The sequence below is a fragment of the Hermetia illucens genome, chromosome 4, assembly GCF_905115235.1.
Source record: "Hermetia illucens chromosome 4, iHerIll2.2.curated.20191125, whole genome shotgun sequence".
Lineage (NCBI taxonomy): Eukaryota > Metazoa > Arthropoda > Insecta > Diptera > Stratiomyidae > Hermetia > Hermetia illucens.
Window position 1 is genome coordinate 114,363,435 of NC_051852.1, and position 6,000 is coordinate 114,369,434.

The window sequence follows — 6,000 nt, forward strand, 5'->3', positions numbered from 1 at the left end:
TCGCTAGTGGCACTAGTGCCGGAGGTGTTTCGAGTGTCGATACCAGGCATGTTGTCTGTGGGCTCCGCGGTTTTGCCTTGCTAGATTAACGACGCCTATACGACGATATTCCCAGGAGACCGGTCGCTCGCATCTTGTTCTCGAAGATCATAGAAATAAGAACAAGCCCGTTCAATCCTTACGACTTAAAAACCCCAGAATTCCCATAGACGACTGCGTGTTTATCAAGAAGGAGGAACTCAAGATGAATAGCCAACTTTTTCTGCTCCACATAAATGGTGCGTGATTGGAGGTATTGGAAAAGTAGATAATAAAGTGCGCTTCGGAGTCAGGAACGCAAAAGCGTAATGTGTACTGCTCCGCGAAGCAAACGACGATTTGGTTCCACGCGACGTTTCCAACGAACTGTTGGAGGAGATGAAAATCAACGGTCCAACGAGGGTTGACGAGCCCCTTTCACAAACAGATCATGCTGAGGGTAGTGTAGATAAATCTGCAGCACTCACAGTGCGCCTCTGCTAATTCATTTACCTTCCCAAAGCAAATATTATAATCTATTCCATACCACAAGAGACACTGATCGGGACAGGCCTAGAACATGCATCCTCGCTAAGAAGAGCCAGCACGTTTTTCTGTGCCTGGACCTGAGTGCCAACGAGCTAACCGCGAAACTGAAGCAGAACTACAACATTTGACATACACCATCGCAACAGAAAAAGCTAACCTGTTGGTAGGTTGCGATGGCAATGCAAGGCATATGCTTCCGGGCAGCTTAGAAATCAACGAAAGACCCGAAACTCTTTTGATTTTATTATAATGTGTGTAAAAGAGGTAGTTCTTCAACCTTCCATTACTCCAGCTCGAAGAACTGTGTCGCTTGAGAAGATGGCCTCGATATCACCCTACTAACCGACATTGGGACTCATAGGGCGGAGAACTGGGAAGTGTCTAACCAGAGGTCCTTTTCAGATTACAGTTGGATATAGCGAGACCTACACACAAATCCAGTTGGATACTTTTACAGTTGAAATACAGTTGGATACTTTTCAGGCGATATCGCTCCGACCATTTCTGGGATCCCAGGAGGATCAACCGGAATAAGTTTGGTTAAATTGTCAAGAAAAAAACGGTCTATCAATGTTCTGGCAGAATGTGGAAAGCATCAGTGAATTTGTGAAACTCTGTAGGATTATGTCCAAGGAACATAGAATCCCATCCTTCCTTAAAAAAATTGAGGGCACCTGGACAGAATCTCCTGGTGGAACCCTGGGGCTGCTGGTTCGGTGATGATCGAGGATAAAACCGGCTGGGCTATAAACAGCTCCTTTGTATAAATCTCCGTGTTCAGATAGCATAGTGCCAGCGATGTTATAAAAGCAGCAAGAAAGGGTTGGGTCTTGATTTGTCGAGATTTACCGGAGCTGCACCTTTTTGGGATACGTACCACACTTCTGGAGATGCGCGGGTGTGGCTTTTATACCGAAAGCAGGCAGGCGTGGCCATGAATTTGCGACGGATTTTGGATCAATCAGTTTTAGCTCTTTTGTGTTGAAGACATAAGAGCGCGACCTGGATATCTACTTTATGACGATAATCGAGAGGTAATTAGCACAATTGAGCAGTCATTGCAGTGTACGCATTATACTTTAGCTCCCTTCAAGGACATAGAAGAAGGGTATTTTGCGCATGGAACATCCATGGTAAGAACCAGGATAATCCAGTCTGATCTGGAGGGTAGCCACTTGACCCGAGGTAAGAACCCCGCGGTGGCCAGGGACCTCTCCGGTGCTTTAGTTGATGGTGGTGGACAATATGCATATTGGTCAGGAGTGGGGTGAAAGTGTTGGTATATGCCAACAATTTGGTGATATTGGTGTCAGGGATGTTTCCCCCGTTGGGAAAGGTGAGCGTGCGGGCCGCCAGATGTAGAATCGGCATAAATCCAGCCGAAACAGAGGTGATTCTATTACCTACAAAGATAAGAGTACCCAAATTCGAGCTCCCGTGGCTAAATGATCAAAGATTATTCCTTTCCTCAAATTTAAAATATCCGGATGTAATCTAGGATTCTAAGTTTAATTGGAGATTAAGTATAGAACTGAGGATTAAGAAACCATAGAACTGAGGATTAGGAAAGCCTTCTACGCCTGCAAAAGAATTTTTGCAAGCATATCATCCTACCGTACTATTCAATAGAATGAACGAAGCTTGATAGGATTCATAGAATCGCGTGTCTAGGTGCTACCGAGGCTCTGCAGTCCTGCCTGGCAGCGGTTCTCAATGTCCTCCCACAATTAGATCTCCACATTAAATACCTAGTAGGGTGTCGTACTGCCAAACTACGTGAGACCGGATGTTAAACAGCGAAGCCCTACCGGCTTAGTAATATCCTAGACAAAGTATCTCGGAAATTCTAGGAATTTCCAGTGAACTACGCTACATGCAAGCTACACTTCATGAGGAATTTTGTTGCGGGGTTTCAACCAGGGCAGGGTGGAAGTGCGTCGACGGGTTGCAGGGTTATGGTACAGTATTCTTCACCGACGGATCAAAGATGGTCAGTTTATTCCAAGGGAAGTACTGGTGATACTGTAAGCCTATCGATGGTGCGGCCTAGCCCGATCACCAAGCGGAACATTGCCATTCTGATCGATAGTCAAGCGGGCATTATGTCCTTGTAGTCAGTGTCGACATTCTGCAGGTAGGATAGTGTAGAAATGCGCTAACAGTTCGAGCGGAGCGTTCTACGTCACGCTTTACTGAGTTCTCGGTCATAAGAACATTGAGAGGAATGGGGGGGGGGGGGGGGGGGGGGGTCGGTGTTGTGTGTCCGCAGGAACCACAGTCGATGTCCCGCTGGACATGATTGATTGATTGTTAAGGGTAGAACCTACTTGCACTACTTAGCAGACGCAGACCTCGGATGGTGAAGGCTCATCACCTGCGCTATGTTGGACCAGAACTTGACTTGCCTTTAACAAGCTCGGATCGTAAGAGGTTTGTGCCAGGCGCGCGCAAATGCATACAAGATCAAATCAGTCTGTGTGGGGGACGGGCCTATAGGGGACCATGCCGCAAGACTCGGCATACCGCATTGTTGAAGCTTTACTTCCTATGCAATTGCCCAGCCTTAGCTAGAAACAGACTATGGACACTAGAAGTAATTTAGGGCCTCAGGAAGATTTCTAGTTGGTGGATGGGAGTGCGGGTTTTTGGTTCTGAATACCTAAGCCAGCTGTACTCTGCCTTCTTGCTCTTACCACAACAGTTATGGTCTTAGGAGCTTTTGGCATTAAAACGGAGCACGAAATGGTTAATTGAGTTTCCTGGTGTGGCCACTGATACCTATCTACCTACCTCCAAGAATGCACCAGATGGTGCTCGCAACAGGTATATCAGACGACCTGATTTGTTTCTAGTATATTTCACTGAACTGAGTAAAAATTGGCAGGCGCTGGATTTGATGATTATCTTTATTGTATCCGCATGTAGCTGCTTAAAAAATAGAGTAATGACACAAAGTTGTTAATAATTTAACTTTTTCGTCGATGCTGATCGTGCCAGTAATAAACAGTTGATAGATGCCGATTGTCTCCCCAATCAAGATTTAATATTGGGTCCTCATGATACACCAAAAACAACACATTGGTTGTTACTAGAAGTTGCAAGGAACTTGGAAAAACGTTGGTGATATTGAATGGAGACAATTTTCTCCTCAACAGGTTCAGGTGATGAAACAAGGGTAACAGCGCTAATGTTAGCTTTTTAGTACAGACATTTGTATATATTTACCCATGATAGAGTAGGCTATAAGGTAACAAGTTCTTCTGTAATTGTGGGTTGAATTTTCATTTATTTTTTAGAAGGCTTCGTTTCTACCGTATGTGTTGGTTGGTTCCATCGAAAGGAAGAAAGCTAGGAGCAGCAAACAGCCAATGACTTGGGCATCAAATGAAATGTTGGGAAAGTATCTGAATTTATATTTTATTGAGAAAGAAATTTTTAAGTTGTTTTTCTTTATCGCGGAACGCGAAACAGGAAATAAGTGTGAAGTGAAAACTAGGTGCATCCGCAACGAGAAAAGCTGTTTTGAAAAATCTGGTGAATTCACTAGTCCCATTGTTGATGTTTCTGTGGAATTCATTTTCTATTCTACTATGAACATTTCTTCGCGGCATTCCCCGACTACAACCGCTGCCACTTGAAATGAAATCAATCATTGGTTTCCATTTGGCCCACCATACGACTCCCATAATCTGTGAACAAATATGAGTTTCATTGCCTGGTAAATCACTTGAGCACTTTCACTTCTGTACCAGCTTTGCATCTTAACGACGTCGCTTGCAGAATCGCCGCTGTCTCTTGGGGGACAAAACAAACTTTGCCGCTGAAGCGGAAGAGCTTCTGCATGTTTTCAGTGGACGCATGCATGCCCATTGCAGCAAATCCAGTACAGAAAATGATAAAAAATATCTCACTGGATTGTCTGCGATTTAAAAAAACTCTCGAAAAGAAAGTAAACTTGCACACGATATCCAGACATCTTAATTCATCTCAAATGATAATGCACAACTGCCTTTTGTCGGCCTTAAGTGAGCAGTGAGCGAAGTGAAATGCTGGATGCTGCTGGAAGCCCATTAGCGTCTGATTAAAATGACACCAGCACCGAGCAGAAGAAAGATTGTTCGTTCATATCTGATAACCTATCGAAAGTTCATCTATCTATGGTTCCGAGGTGTCCGCGGCTATCAACAGTCATTCCGTGCGCCATGCCAATAAGCTCGACTACAAGAAAGAATTGGGTCAACGAATTATGTAAAGTAAAATGGAATCAGTTGAGCAATAGCAAACTAGTTGGGATTGGGCTCCGTTTATACAATCTAACGTTGGGCGACAGGTCCCCCTAGAGACTTCAGGCGGAAAAAGTGATAGCGGCAGACTAGGCAGTGACGACAGTTTTATCTATTAGGGAAGAGCTCCATTGAGCATGGAAGAATTGCTCCCAAACTTTGTAGGTCACGAACCTAATTTCCCAAAACTATACTTCCCGCGGAATTCCACGGACCGTTCAGCATTAAAAGCCTTTCAATTAGTAAATTCGTCTTGAATAAGCAACGTAAGATTGCCACCGTAATAACTTCACTACCAACCTTCAGTGCCGTAACTGTGGGAAAGGCGCTCGATGACCTGTTGTACTTCTTGTGCGCACTTTTTATCCAATTTGTCGCTAAGTTTTCCGTTTACTGAAATTGCGGTGCGTTCAGCATAATGGGCCTTTCTACAATGAAATTTCCTCGCAGCCGACGGAGCTCACATCTAGAATAATAACACTTGGCGGAATTTCTACGTTTGTTGGCGAAAATAAGGTTAAATCACACACTACAACTTGGCGAACACTCAGCGACTTTTTGCACTTTAAGGAACTATAAGTTATGAATTTCACTCTGAAGAGCCGTTATGAAATCTAGTGAACCTAAATTTGGAGCGCTAGCGTATCTTTCGCGTTGTGTACGTACTGCAACCGAATTCGGGACAAACGGAGCCTGTAGTATCGTTTTTTGAGTAAATTGAAGATGCACGTTTGGAATAACTTTCTTGCAAAGATACTATCACTGACTTCGATCTTACTCCAGTTGCATTACTAACTTCGCTCACTTGCCAACGGTAAACGGTTCCGACTATGTCGATTCGCGGCCATTCATCGACTATGGATGGAACAGTCTGTGCCAACGCTTCCATCTATGTAGTCTTGAATGGGGTTTGAGAGTCTAGTCTGAGATCGACTCTTCAACCTGCTAGTATGGTTGCTAACCATTGTTTCGCGAGCTTTGTACGTTAGTTCATGGTTGGAATAATGTTGGCAAACCAGTCTATTTGCAATTTAATTTGAATCATTCAGGAAATTTCACTGGTCACAATGTTCTTAATTCTGATAGTGAACCATTCCATCCAGTTTAGATACTGACTGCTATATGGGAATCTGATATATTTATCAATATG

The 6,000-nt window shown here is 44.0% G+C and overlaps 1 protein-coding gene across 3 annotated transcripts in view; it reads right to left on the minus strand.

Annotated features, from left to right (window-relative positions):
• Positions 1–5,694, minus strand: part of LOC119653643 (sphingomyelin phosphodiesterase) — a 94,830-nt gene extending 89,136 nt beyond the window's left edge. For all 3 annotated transcript variants that reach the window (XM_038058455.1, XM_038058454.1, XM_038058456.1), the window contains exon 1: positions 5,151–5,694. The gene's annotated coding sequence lies outside the window, so the exon portion shown is untranslated. The remainder of the gene's footprint in view (positions 1–5,150) is intronic.
• Positions 5,695–6,000: the final 306 nt, after the last annotated feature.